The 15,934-nt window shown below is 35.7% G+C and overlaps 1 long non-coding RNA gene across 1 annotated transcript; it reads right to left on the reverse strand.

Annotated features, from left to right (window-relative positions):
- Positions 1-10,622: 10,622 nt before the first annotated feature.
- LOC140168986 (uncharacterized) lies at positions 10,623-11,544 on the reverse strand. The gene is made up of 3 exons (XR_011861311.1): positions 11,399-11,544; positions 11,041-11,114; positions 10,623-10,708 (listed from the first exon to the last, which is right to left on the reverse strand). It is a non-coding gene; the product is annotated as an uncharacterized lncRNA (long non-coding RNA).
- Between the last annotated feature and the right edge of the window lie 4,390 nt (positions 11,545-15,934).

Genomic DNA, 15,934 nt, shown 5'->3' on the forward strand with positions numbered 1-15,934 from the left:
TCACTATTCCAGTAGGTTCCGCAACAGTTACTGCTGACTTTGCAAAATTGATGGAAGCTGATTATATTATAAATAAAAGTAAAACTTTTGGATTTATATAGTCGACGGCTGTTAATGAATTAAAGGTTAAATTGTAAATTAATGTCACAAGTTAATTTTCACATGAAAGCGATGCTGCATCAACATCTTAGCACGTTACTACCTTACTACGCACGCTACTTCTTTAGTGGGTACTCCACAACACTTAGGTACTGCTAAGCATCTTGCTTAAAGCTACTAAAGTCGCATTTCTGGGACTTAATCTGACGAATAACGACAATTGTTATTAGGGCTACACTATCTTTTGACAAAACATCCTAAAATTTGGTGCAGCTAGCCTCATTAAAATGATTTTTCTTTGTGTTTAAAAAAGGAATATAACAGGAAGAAAATTTACAGTGCATCTTAAAGGTAAAGGTCTAAGGATTCATGTTTTAACGTTTTATTCTGAGCGAAAGGGAACATTATTTTGTTGCTAGTGTTTGAATTTATACTTTTTAGATTCAAACACCATGTCCTTTTTAAAATTAATTTTGGAAAGCTTACTATTAACGAATTTTGTTAAAATTTTGAATACGCGTTGTTAACACAATAGAAAAATAATGTTGATATGTTAAATGGGAGTACTGACTTCATGAACTTTGTGATTTTCAAAAACCGAATTGGTTAAGATGATTCTCTTTTTAATATTGAGCTATATTTTGCAAGTATATTGTATTCTTCATCAAAAATGCAAACGTACCTAAAATAAAAATGTTTACTCACCATCATCATCCTTAATGGTAACCTCCATGACCTTAATCCCATCAATACCCACATCATCACCAATTAGTTCTACTTGAAAAAATTCGTCAAACTCCACAAGGTTGTCGTCAAATAGTTGGATCGAAATAGGTTCACTGCCTCCTGCTTTAACCGTCACGGACATATTTTGTGTAGAGTTGAAATCTTCGTTTGCAGTAGCAGTTACGCTTAAAGTTGAGAGATCTAATGGAAAGGTAACGGGTATAAATGAGGGTCAATTCGATTTTGAAGGGGCCGCATTTGACAAAAATGGTAAGAAAATGGAAACAAAACCACTAAAATATCACAGCTGTCAGCATCCAATAGGGGATAAGATGTCCCAAACGAAGGACAGCTTATTTCCCCATACCCGTTGGATACGCTACTGGCTATTCGCTAATAGGTCGGTTACATAGAATAAACAGGTTCGTCCTTCAACATTTTATCCTCTGTTTATACCTTTTTATGAGGTGTCCCACACGAAGGACAGCTTATTTCCCCCTACCCGTTGGATACGCTACTGGCTATTCGCTAATAGGTCGGTTACATAGAATAAACAGGTTCGTCCTTCAACATTTTATCCTCTGCTACCTGTTTATGAGTCTACTTACAAGTTATTCCAATTTCAAGGTATTTCATATTACTTACAAGCGATTCTGGTGACGGACCCATTATTGGCGACATAGAGCTCGACTACATTCGCTGATTCATTTATGGTAGAACGAGCCTCCACAAATATAATGGAAGCTGTCGGTACATGTTAAGAAAAGAAAATACAACGTCATGATCACAGTATTTGATTATTTGACGACGAATCGCGCCAGACATTTCAAGGTTATATATGCATACAGGGTGTCTCTTAAAAACCTAGGCCGTCGGAAACTTTAATTTTTGGTATTTAATACTCGAATTAAAAATTACCGAGAGATATTTTGTTTGTAAAAATATAACTCTTCATGAAAAAGTACAAAACCAATGTGTTTTCTAGCAGTTTATTTAAAAACATCCGGGCATTTTTTGCAGAACTCATCATCACAAAGTATACCATGGGAATATCCTATCTTTGTCCAGATTGATTTGACATGTTTTGGCAAGTTATTGTTGAGTAATACACTTTTTAAACAAGGTCATAGCAAAAAGGGAAAAGGTGAATAACCTTTGTCCATGACTAGTATACATTCGGAAATACTCAGACAACAGAACACTGTCTGCACTACTCAGTGATGAAGTTACATATCACTAAAACACACTGCAGTCAGCACCACGAGAACAAATTAATAAAGAATGTAAATCATGATCGTCAGTTTCTGATCCTTTGTAGGGTAGTGAACTGCTATTTGGTGTTATGCAAAATTCCGAATTATATTAGTCAATCATCTTGACTGCTATCTAAATAGTAATCCTTAATTTTCATTGATTACCTACAAAAGTTTGATAGAAAATACAGGATTTTTTTTTCATTTTATAGTATACAAAAATTTAAAGCAATAAATAAAACAATGTGAATAGATAAATATATTTTTAAAATACGTCGACAACACTTTTCATTACCATCAAACTGAAAGGGATTCTTTAGATCTGTTCTTGTCAATTTTTACGAAGATCCATTATCACCATTGAAATGATAATTATTTCCTTTGCTTGCAATGTAATGTTTACTCACCATCATCATCCTTAATGGTAACCTCCAATATCTGAATCTCATCAATATTCACATCATCACCACTTAGTTCTACTTTGAAAGTTTCGTTAAACTCCACAAGATCGTCGTCAAATATTTGGATCGAAATAGGTTTGATTGCTCCTGCTTCAACATTTACAGAAACATTTGTTGTGGATTCAAAGTCTTCGTTTTCAGTAGCAGTTACGCTTAAAGTTGAGAGATCTAGTGTAAAATTAATGTTATCGCTAACGTCTTTAGGCAGATCTTTAAGCTCATCACTTCTGGTGCCCATTAATTACTGACCAGTTTATTTCTACATCGTGTATTTCCTTCCATGCATCAAACGAATACATTGTCGAATGAGACTTATATTGCACGGCATTTATTTAATTTAAAAGAAATTCAGTAATTTTATCATAACTTAATTGCAACACATTATAAAATACGTTTTCTATGGTGAAGAAGTAAATCACTTACAGGCGATGCCAGCGACAGGACCATTGTTGGTGACATTGATCAGGACTATATTAGCTGATTCACTAATGGTATAATGTTCCACTACAAACCCAAGGGAAGCTGTTGGTAGGAGGTGTGAGAAAACAAAAAGTGAAGAGGCACAGGCAAATACACATAAAGAAATCGTAAAATATTTTGTAAACGGTAACATAACAGTAATATTTGTTTGTTAGACGACCAGAACCGACGGCTTACAAATGGAAGTTAAACGTTTTCACAATATATTCTTTGACAAGAACCTACAACAAAGTGCTTAACACTCACCATCATCGTCCTTAATGGTAATCTCCATTACCTTTATCTCGTTAATACCCACACCATTACCATTTAGTGCTACCAGGAAAGTTTCGTCAAACTCCACAAGGTCGTCGTCAAATATTTGGATCGAAATATGTTTTCTTTCTCCTGCATCGACCGTCACGGACATATTTTGTGTAGAATTGAAGTCTTTGTTGTTAGTAGCAGTTGCGCTTAATGTTGAGAGATCTATTGACAAGGTAAAGGTTGTTCATTTCTGAAAATTCGTTAACTAACTATTGTCATTGGTATTAACAGTAGTTGTAATAATTTGAAATACTCACTGATATATATATATACACCACCATTGTAACAACTATATTTCTAATGATTAACCCTCGGCTTACTAGGATCATTATTTTCCACCAGGTACAACGTTCATCCTGGTACCTTACTTTGCGCTCAATTTACCCAGGGGGAAAGTACCAGGCGTAAAGCGTACACTTATACTTCTAGGGTAAGGAGTGAAGACCGTGATATTTATTTGTGCTCTAACAAAACACCTAATTAGATCTAATTAAAGAGAACATATCTAATTAAATCATTTTATCTACCACTACGTATGAATATACACTCGTAGTTCTTTTAAGTAACATTTGAAGCCAAAGTTTCATTATATATATATATATGCACGAATGGAAATACCCATCCGATCGTCTACCCAGGGTAAGGTTACCCAGGGTAACCTTACCCTGGGTAGACTCTATATTACTTTGGTAAAATCTGGATATATATCCGTGTGCTGTTACTATAACAGACAAGGTATATGACGTATGACTTCTTGCCAACGTGTAATGTCTATGAAAATTATTCGCCTATGAACATTACACATCTTTTGTACGTTTAACGCTATGTGCACAGTGAAATGAATCCACTGCTATTACATAGCATCAGAATTATCGAAGGAGGAACACTGTAAATACAACAGCGCGCACGTGTTTATGTGATTCGCCGAATGGTTGAATGCAACTGCTGCAAGATTCGAAGTTCATTTCTTATTGTTTAATCCAAATAGCGTGGCCATGTAGATGTAAAATAACAATCAGAAGTTAATAAAAGGTCCTTAACGATAACCCCGGGTAGATACTGCGATTTTGGTTTTGTTTCAATCAAGGAAAAGACATAAATTTCTGGTTGTTGACAATATACATTTGGTGACAATATTACATTATTGAGCGCTTAATCTACATATATAGAACTTTCCCAATAAGCATCACTTCACTGAACTAAATTTATATTCATCTTACATGTTCAACTATTCATCTTACATGTGTATTAAAGTATACATCCCGACTACCCCAGGTTGACACGCACACTGAAGTAACAACCTGAAGTTGACAAAATATCTTCAACGGTCACCCTATGTTGACACTATGGTTTTCGTTTTGTTACATCCAATAGGCGACGTATTTTGTGATCATCCAAGTTAGAATGCTCTATAGAACAGCCGTATGGTGTGCATACATCGTAACTCTATATTAAAGTCCCTATCACATTGTCTACCCAGGGTAAGGTTACCCTGGGTAAAGTTACCCTGGGTAGACGATCGGATGGGTATTTCCATTCGTGCATATAGATAGATTATTTTGCCATCGTGCATTTTCTTTCATGATTGAAACGAATATGTCGTCATATGCCGCTGAGTTAACACGTCATGTATTTAATTTGTAAGATTTGTTTAGCAGTAGTCACATTAAGTTTATTGCAACACTATCACGTACGTAAAAATGCTATTAAACAAAAAAAAAAAATACCGGGCACTTACAGGCGGTTCCAACGACGGAGCCATTATTGGAGACATTGAGGGAGACTGCAATAGCTGATTCACTAATGATAGAACGTGCCACGACAAACCCAAGGGAAGCTGTGGGTATATGGTGTGAGAAAGCAAAATAATTATTAAATAGTAAAATAAATCGTGCTGACAGTTCGTAAACGGTTATCAAAACCCACGGTTTCGTTACTAATCGATTTTGCTAATATTCGTTTAGATATTTTTTTAAAATTTAAATACCATTCTGACTGATCTTTTTCCCGACCAAAACTTTAACGTCTAAGAAAAAGGGCAAATACGACAGTCAATTATGTTCCACTTCCTGCAAATATTTTAAACTTTTTAAGCTCACTATCTGCACAAAAATTAAATGAGTTGAACGTTGATCTTGTTTTTCCTTTAAGGATTCTGGCACCTCTGGCACCTAATACTTAATACTCACCATCATCATCCTTAATGGTTACCTCCATGACCTTAATCCCATCAATACCCACATCATCACCAAATAGTACTACTTTAAAAAATTCGTCAAACTCCACAAGGTCGTCGTCAAATATTTGAATCGAAATGGGTTTACTTCTTCCTGCTTCGACCGCCACAGACATATTTTGTGTAGACTTGAAGTCTTCAGTTGCAGTAGCAGTTGCGCTTAAAGTTGAGATATCTAGTAACAAGATCAAGGTTAATTCAAGGTTGCAGTCGTATTGTAGTACTTATAGACGTAACAATGTGTAACAATTGGTAGAGTAAGCACAATTGCATAACATACTTTAATATCAACTATTAACCATAGTCTTACTAAGAGCGTGCATTCCACCTGGTATATTACAGCACGTTAATAAGCCAATAAATGGCGTTAGCTAATCCTGGTTTAATCCTTTGAGTTTATTTCATCATTTGATACGGATGTGCGAGTGGCCACTTAGTAAGAAAATAGCTATTGAGGGACGTTTTGATGTTTTTCAGTTTAAAAAAAACCCTGAAAAACATCAAAATATTACAGAAAGTATGTACCTTTTCTTACAAGCTAAAACGAGAGCGCACCGACAACATTCCTATGAGCCCGTGTTTTGTTACTGAATTGTAGCAACGTTTGCTACTGCCTACAATATGCTACTGCCTAAAATAAGGGATAGTTTGTGCCCTCTCTTGTGTATGTAAGCAGAAATTACTTACAGGCAATTCCAGCTACAGAACCATTGTTGGCGACATGTAACTGGACAACATTCGCTGATTCATCGACGGCAGAGCGAGCTAACACAAAAACAATCGAAGCTGTTGGCCAATAGTGAAAAGACAACCCTCTAAAGCATTAGTGCAAATCATCTTAGCAATGATTATGGTGAACGTTGATTTCACTTTCATCAAGTCTATGGCATGTACCTATCCCGTTTTTGCTTTCATGGATAAACAATGTTTTATACCTATCCCAGTAAAGAAGGCATTCATGAGGCAAATGTAAATGGGAACAAATTGTATATTCATTATAATCAATTGACAATTTTATCAAATGAATATGTAGATTTTCCATTATTGACTGCACGTTACCCATTTATCAATAGATGAAGCTACCACTCTACACTAAATTGCTGCGTATATGGGCATAAAACGTTCTATATACATGCCAGCGTTTTATTTAGGCTTAGATGTGAACAAGGGCATTTTCCTTGCATGAATCGCTAATTTATATCGACCAAGGAACACCTTATCCGTAAGCTTAAGACTCCTACCATCATTGTCAATAATTGTGATGTTGATACTACTGATTCTTTTGCTCAATGCAGCACCAGTAATCTGCACATTCAGTTGCTCATCCTGCTCCACCCGATTGTCATCCAATATTGTTATAAACACCTGCTTAGAACGGTAACCATCAACACTAATGGTAGCATTGTTTAAAGAAACGTAGTCGTCGTTTCCAGTCGCAGATAGATCCCATGTCTGGAGTTCTTGTTGAAGAAAAGCAATCTTAATTATGGGAATGTTGTTATACACGCAAATGCATATTACATAATGGGGAAAAGGTTGGAAGGCTAATAAAGGTTGATTTATTAACATATGGCATGGTTATAATTGTTAAAACTTTACCTCTTCTTCTCAGATGCGCCAATATATATTGTTTATTTTGAGAACGTTACTGCAATCTTATTGGTTCTTCCCCGTGTAATATAAAACACTTTAGCGCGTGCGTGTCGAGGCTATACTCCTACCCTCAATTTCAACCAATCGGAGGTGCATTGCAACAGCAGGACTGACCGATTATAAGGTCTAGGTAAGTTCCTTGCAAAATATAGGATTTGATTTGATTTACATTTGGTATACTTATGATTAATATATTTATTTGAATTGAAGGTTTAATAATGAAAATAAAGGTATTGTTTTAGCCGCTGTCGTGCATCTATCGTCTCATAACACGTGACATAATTATTTTGGACTTAAACAATAACATTATTTTATGTTGAGGTGTTATCGTATTATTCTCAAATTATATGACGCGCTCTGAATTACACCCCACAATTAACGCAATATGGTCGTTACGGTAATTAGCATACCATTTGTACTTATATCATAATGTCATAGAAATTCACATACACGTGTTGTTTTGAGCTATGTAAAATGCAGGATGCGGGTCATTACATTTGGAATTTTCTAATAATCGGATTTTTAAGGAAACGAAACTTAATTGTATAGACATCACTTACGGACATTTCCAGCCTTTGGACCAGTATTTTCAGTAACAATATTACTACACCATTCCCTTCGTCAATACGGTGAGTCGCATTTTCTAAACTGATGTTGGCTAAATGAAGAAACACAAATATTCAGAATAAGAAATATATGCTGTACTTACTTTAAGAAATCGATTGATCGAATGATTGATTAATTTATGGGGTGATTGAGATTGATTGAGAGAGTGAATGAGTAATTGGGAGAGCGAGTTAGCTGACAAGTGAAGGGGTAAGTTATTGATTGTGTAAGTAATGAGGTGAGTGAGTGGGGAGGGAGAGAGTGAGCAAGTGAGTGATTTTTACGGGACATAAACATAACTTAGTGAAATGGCTATGATTTAGTACTTACGGACATTAAGAATCTCGCATATGTCTCCAATGTAGTCACTGGTACAGTTACAAACGTTGAGAGAAATGCAAAAGCCGCCATTTGCGCAATTCGGAGAGCATAGTTCTAAATAATGAGATACATTTACAGTTGTTATATTGTTGTCGGGAGATTATACCACTTCACAGACGCGTGATTTACCTCTGATAATTAATCAGGTAATGATTATTTACATATGAAGACCTGAGCGCAAGATGACCGTAAGTCCACTTGGCCCCTCAATATACACTAAAGTTACGTATAGTTTCTTAGGGTTTTATAATGTTTAATACATGTTCCAGGGTAAAAACATCATAAAAGGTTGTGAAAGAGATTGTTTTGGCCCCTGAACATGTAGAAAACATTATCAAACTATACGAAACTATACGCAACTATACGCCAGGTGGACTTACGGTCTTCTTGCGCTCAGGTCTTCATATATTATTATAATTAGCATAGCCTATGCTTTTCCCTAGCCAGAGAGTAAAATATTGCGAGACATAATAAAAGATAATCAATCATTTAGTTTTAGACAAGTCGTTTTCTTACCTTGGACCAGCAAAGTCACACACCATTGCTCACTGGATTGGCTAAATAGATTAAAATAAGACAGATGTTACTTACTCTAGAAACACTTCTGCTAGCCTCTAGTAAAACTAAATCGGAATATATTACAATAAAAAAACTGCTTTTTCTAAGCATACTGAGAAGTAAAAACAATAAAAACAACAAGGGGGCACATTGTAATGACCTTATATATCCTCACGGACTTTTGACCAAAAAAAATATACTCAGTCTATTTTAACATCACAGCTCAACACCAATATTTGCTGTTAGAAAGCGATCACAATTCATACTTTTTCACCCATGGAGCTGCAATTTTTCTATATCGATGAATTTCTCAATATCTTATGATTATGATGAATATCTTTTATATTTATACATAGCCAAACTATGCATGTAAAACACGAACATTGCACAGCTATATGTTCAGCTATTTACTTATTCATGAGCCTCATTTAAATGCATGGTTTTAACAAAGGCGATGGTCACTAGTGTATTGCCTGTTTAGATTAACACTTGAATAAACCGGGCACTTGGGATATTCGACAAAGGCTGGTGATGCATATAATTCCAATTGCGTGATGATTTTGATTTACAACTTTTAAAAATGCACCAAATATTAGGTACTGGTATCAATCGTTGATAATTTAAAGCTTTTGGTAGCAGATCGCAAATTGGAGCTAAAAAGAAGCCGCAATACGACCGACGACCGTGTCTATCAAATTGTTATGAAATGAGCAGATTTAGGTTTATGATGGGTTATGTAAGTGCGGAGTTTCATTTTGTGTTGTGTTTAAACTGAACTTTACAAGTACCCGTATTTGACAGGCTAAATAATACAATTCTTCAATTCGTTGTCCGTGAACATTAGTTAACATGCACAGGTGACATATTTAAAAGAGTAATAAGGCCACACACAGCCTTCCTATTCTAAATTCGCATTAATTGCATATATACATGGATAAGACTGCTGTATTTCTTGATTAATTATGTCATACCACTTATCAGATACAGAAAAGCAGAGTATATTGGGTCCTTCTTGGGACACTTCCGGAGTCCAAGTAACGGTGATATACGTCTCGTTATCTTGTCCAGGCATAATAGCTGACTTAGTCAATCCTCTGGGTGAAACGGTGGCAATATGGGTGATTCTTTAAGAAAAATTGAAAAGTAACACAGGTAATAAATTAACGTTTTTATCAAGAATGTAACATGAAAGAAAAGAACTCAAACTGTACAAATGTAATGTTACACTGGTCCACGTTCTGATATATACTTAAAGAGGTGTCATACTTGCAAATATTAAAAAAGGTATTTCCCTGAATTGATATTGAAGTCAGTATTGAATCCGTCTCAGTGGCGTAGCGTGGGTCATCACATTGAGATGGGGGTGGGGCACTGACCATGATTGGGGGTACCGGGTCTGATGGGGGGGGGGGCACAAGCCATTTTTCGGCAATTTTGCTATGGGATATTTTAAAATTTCAAATCGTTGGGGGGTACGTTTCCCTCCCCCGTGCCCCTATGACGCTACGCCACTACTCCCGTCTTGCTGACTCTGCTGAACAAAATTCGCAGGGTAGCATCTCGGCCGTCCTAAAGTTAGCTTCACGGGCAAAGCACTTTTATAATGTTTTAACTTTATATAAACATTTTTAGGTTTGCTGGGTGGCATTGAATTCTATAGTAATAACTCTAATAACTCACGGAGTGGTGGCTGTTGGCTTCCCACGTATTTCCAAGGTGAATAATGCTTCTGCGTCTATTAGAATCTCAGACCCATGGACTGGAGAGGGTGCAATCAGTGTAGGCTTAGTATTTGTACACCCAGGCGGTAGCGCTTTCACATGAATCAAAAACTGCAGTGGGGCTCTACTAAGAGGAGTTGTTGAGGTACTGGTGAGGAAATCTTCAATATATATTGCAACACCCCAGATGCTGGTCTTGGTGGATGTGAACGTTATGGTACAGGAAAACTGAAAATAAATTATACAATGTAAATACGTTAAATTAAGGTTGGCTGTTAGGGATTACGTTCAATTGTTATTGGTTAAACAGGAACGTGCATATAAAACATTGCCATTATAGTTACCACAATTTAGTACCTTTATCTGACCAATATAAATTATTTAAAAACGCCATTGCCAAAAGTACAAAAATTACGCAAAAAAAGAAATTAATACTTCCATTTAATTGGAAGGTCGTTTTTCATTGGTACTTGACAATCCAGATCCTATCACTTGGGCAGGCTCACATCATTTCGTATGCAGACTGATATTGTGACATGTACATGCTTCTCTCCACCTACCTGATCGAGACTCAAAGCACTTGTTGAAGGCTGAACCCATCGACATCTTACAAAGTCTCCGTCTGCATCTGCAGCTGATAATGGTAACATGATAAACAGATTAAGTTAAACTAACCAAGTAACTATCTAACCAACTAACTAACGAACTAACTAACTATAACAATGTATAAACATACCTACACCTTGTAAGTTCGCTGATAATGGGAACATGATAAACAGATTGAGTACTAGTAACTGTTACTAACTAACTAACTAACTAACTAACTAACTAACTAACTAACTAACTAACTAACTAACTAACTAACTAACTAACCGACTGTATGTAGTTAGCATACCTAAACCTTGTAAGTTCGCTTACTTGGTATGACTATGGTTGTTGTTGTACCAGGAGGTACAATGACTAATGGTGTTATGCTGGTCGTAGGTGATGTGTTTATTGGTCTACCAATTATAGGTGGAATAAGATTCACATAAGATCGCAGATCCCAATCACCGTCATCGTTGTCTAATGTTATCCAACAACAACCATCATATCTTGTGGTGTAAATAAAAACGAATTCAGAAAAAAGTAAATTTACAGGGAAGATTGCTTATTTGATATTTTGGGTTTTTTGGGCGTACGAAATCCAGTGTGTACGCTCTGTTTTAGGTTAACTTTTGACACGTCATGACCTATAGTATTAGATGGAATATTTCGTCACCTTCATGATATTATACGCAGCAGTTACGACGAAGTTTCTGTTTACTATTAGCCACTGTTAAATTAATGACCCGTTGCATACAAGCTAGACGCGGTGGCAAAACTATGGTAACATTGCAAACATTTTGGGCGCTTCTCGTGCACCAACCCATCGAAAAACAAAAAGTCCGCAATGTTAATCGCAAGGAGGTTTGTCGGCGTAGCCTCAAAAAAGCAATGACGTCATTACCGAATTTAAGGTGAACTAAAGAATAGTTCCAAAGTGTCATATTTTCTATGAGTGCATGGGTTGCATGTTGGCATAAGCTCATTGGCCTAGGTAAACAGTTCCTAAATACACCATCGGACTTAGCGTAGCAGATGAAATAAACAAGTATGATCGACGTTGTATGTACATTTTCCCATTGCAACATACAGTGCGGAAGAAACAGAATGTCAAAAACAACAGCCACGAACAAAGCTTGCCAATTGATGGCAAACCGCAGCGGAGAGTAGACAACACATCGTTTGTCGTGAAAAAACACGTAAAAAAGCAGGCAAAACGTCGTTGTACGTATTATAATACAATGGCCATAACCATGGGCATTACAGTGAAAATTCTGTCACGAAATAAATACTTACTGCAACTCAAATGACGTGGATGTTGTAGTAAACGTTTTTGTTCTTGTCCCACTAGACCAATTATCAACTTCATTGAAATCATTGCAATATGTTCTTGCATCCAAACAATTATTGGTACCCATTTCGCATATTTCGCCTGTACCTATGAGACCTTTAGTGTCAATGGTCGTTTGATCGCAATAAACACTGCCTCGATTCCAGGAAAATCGCCACGTGACAGTTATCTAACCGGGGAAAAAGAAGACATTTGCAAAGATCTATCGCTCAAGAAAATATTGATTTCTTATGAACGTTTGGACAGTATTTATTGTGGGACATTAGAGCACATCAGACATATCGAATTGCATTTTGAATGCGAAGAATGTCCTTTTGATATCAATAATTTTGATTTTTGCAATGTAATACACGTTTTATGGCAAATGAATAAAAATTGATATTTTTGATATTTAACAGTACTCGAAGTAAATGTTATAAATCTAATGATATTTTCTTAAAGTGAATGTAGGTGGGATGAAAAGCCGACGATCAATTGAAAATTTTGACCTTTCGTATTGAAGATATGGATTTTTTTCCCAAAAAAAAAAAAATTAGGTCTTTTTGGGAAAAAAGTCCATATCTTCAATATGAAAGGTCAAAATTTTCAATTGATCGTCGGCTTTTCCTCCCAGCTACATACACTTTAAGAAAATATCATTAGATTTACAAGATTTACTTCGAGGACTGTTATATATCAAAAATGTGAAAAATATCAAATTTTAATAATTTGTATTATATCGTGAATTTCAAAAAATGAAAAAAATTTATATCAGAAAGACATTTTTCGTATTCAGAATGCAATTCGATATGTCTGATGTGCTCTCATGTCCCACAAAAAATACTGTCGAAATGCTCAATACGCTCATTTCAGATCCCTTAAAGATGTAGCTAGAAAGTATATGTTTTGGAGCACAATAGGTTTTATTTTCACGTAAGTCTACAACTTGAGTCATGTTTCAAAGTTAGCTGAAAGGCATCATTCACATTTTCTCCTTCTCTCTTGCTCTCTCTCTCTCTCTCTCTCCCCTCTTAATTGATTAATTAGTTTATAAGTGAATTAAGGGATCTGGAATGAGCGTTTATGGCGTTTCGACAGTATTTTTTATGGAACATGAGAGCACCTCAGACGTATCGAATTGCATTCTGAATACGAAGCATGTCTTTCTGATATCAAATAATTTTCATTTTTGAAAATCACGATATAATATAAATTTTATGACAAATTATTAAAATTTGATATTTTTCACATTTTTGATATATAACAGTCCTCAAAGTAAATTTTATAAATCTAATGATATATTTTTAAAGTGTATGTAGCCGGGAGGAAAAGCCGACGATCAATTAAAAATGTTGACCTTTCGTATTGAAGATATGGATTTTTTTCCCCAAAAGACCTATTTTTTTTTTTTTTTTTGGGGAAAAAAATCCATATCTTCAATATGATAGGTCAAAATTTTCAATTGATCGTCGGCATTTCATTCCACCTACATACACTTTAAGAATATATCATTAGATTTATAAAATTTATTTCGAGGACTATTATATATCAAAATATCAATTTTTAATGATTTGCCATAAAATGTGTATTACATTGCGAATTTCAAAAAATCAAAATTATTTGATATCAGACAGACATTCTACGTATACAGAATGCAATTCGATATGTCTGATGTGCTCTAATGTCCCACAATAAATACTGTCCAAACGTTCATACCCCGGCCCTTAAAGAAATGAAATATTCAACAATCAAATGCACAAACCTGTTTGGGTTGATTGTACACTGGTGCCCAAGTGATCATACCACCTCTAAAATGAGAGGCTCCAACGGTGTCTAGAAAGCAGAATAGCCATGGTAGATAAATAAAGGGCAAAAGTAACATTACGCATGGATATACTATCCCCATTGCCATTGCAAATACTAATTTGTATATGTTGATTCCATCTGGATGGCAAAAAGTAGAAAATAAAGCATTTAAAAATACTATATGTTTGGAGGAAAAACCTGGTAGGTTACGGACCTATCACCCAAACCCAGATGTGCAATGGTTTTTGGGGCTGTGGTGACTACATGTAGGGGTGGTTTGAGGTTAGCGCGTAGGGGCATTCATCGCAACGAACGAAACGGAACGTAACGGAACGGAATGGAACGAAATGAAGTTCTCACGGCTATTTTTAAACGAATTGTGAATTTGTTTTGATTGCAAATTATGCAGATAATCACAGCGGATGTTTTGATACCAATTTCAAAGTAGTCACTCACTCCTATAGCAGGTGCAGTGAACCCTTTCCGTTGATAATAACAATAACAATTATAAATTGATTTTGATTCCAAAGTATGCAGATAGTTACCATGGTTACTTTTAAAGTTGTCACTCACTCTTAACAGGTATGAGTTTGTTTCGTTGATTATCCCTTTTGCCAAAAGTGATAATCAACGGAACGAAGTTCTCAGGGCTCTTTCTGAATGAATTATGAATTTATTTTGATTGCAAATTATGTAGATAGGCACATCGGATGTTTTGATACAAATTTCAAAGTTGTCACGCACTCCTAGCAGGTGCAGGGAGCCCATTCCGTTGATTATCACTTTTTACCAAAAGTGATAATCAACGGAACAAAGTTCTCAGGGCTATTTCTGAATGAAATTATGCAGATAGTTACCATGGTTACAGCGAATGTTTGATACCAATTTTAAAGTTGTCACTCACTCCTAGCAGGTATGAGCCCGTTTCGTTGATTATCCCTTTTAGCCAAAAGTGATAATCAACGGAACGAAGTTATCAGGGCTCTTTCTGAATGAATTATGAGTTTATTTTGATTGAAAATTATGCAGATAGGCACAGCGGATGTTTTGATACCAATTTCAAAGTTGTCACTCACTCCTAGCAGGTGCAGTGAGCCCGTTCCATTGATTATCACTTTTTGCCAAAAGTGATAATCAACGAAATTAAGTTCTCACGACTATTTTAAGCAAATTATGAAATTTATGTTGATTGGACATCATACAGATAATCACAGCGGATGTTTTGATACCAATTTCAAAGTAGTCACTCACTCCTATAGCAGGTGCAGTGAGCCCTTTCCGTTGATAATAACTTTTTGCCAAAAGTGATAATCAACGGAAATAAGTTCCCAAGGCTATTTCTGAATAAGTTATAAATTGATTTTGATTGCAAAGTATGCAGATAGTTACCATGGTTACTTTTAAAGTTGTCACTCACTCCTAACAGGTATGAACCCGTTTCGTTGATTATCCCTTTTGCCAAAAGTGATAATCAACGGAACGAAGTTCTCAGGGCTCTTTCTGAATGAATTATGAATTTATTTTGATTGCAAATTATGTAGATAGGCACATCGGTTGTTTTGATACAAATTTCAAAGTTGTCACGCACTCCTAGCAGGTGCAGGAGCCCATTCGTTGATTATCACTTTTTACCAAAAGTGATAATCAACGGAACAAAGTTCTCAGGGCTATTTCTGAATGAAATTATGCAGATAGTTACCATGGTTACAGCGAATGTTTGATACCAATTTTAA

The sequence above is a fragment of the Amphiura filiformis genome, chromosome 14 (assembly GCF_039555335.1).
Source record: "Amphiura filiformis chromosome 14, Afil_fr2py, whole genome shotgun sequence".
Lineage (NCBI taxonomy): Eukaryota > Metazoa > Echinodermata > Ophiuroidea > Amphilepidida > Amphiuridae > Amphiura > Amphiura filiformis.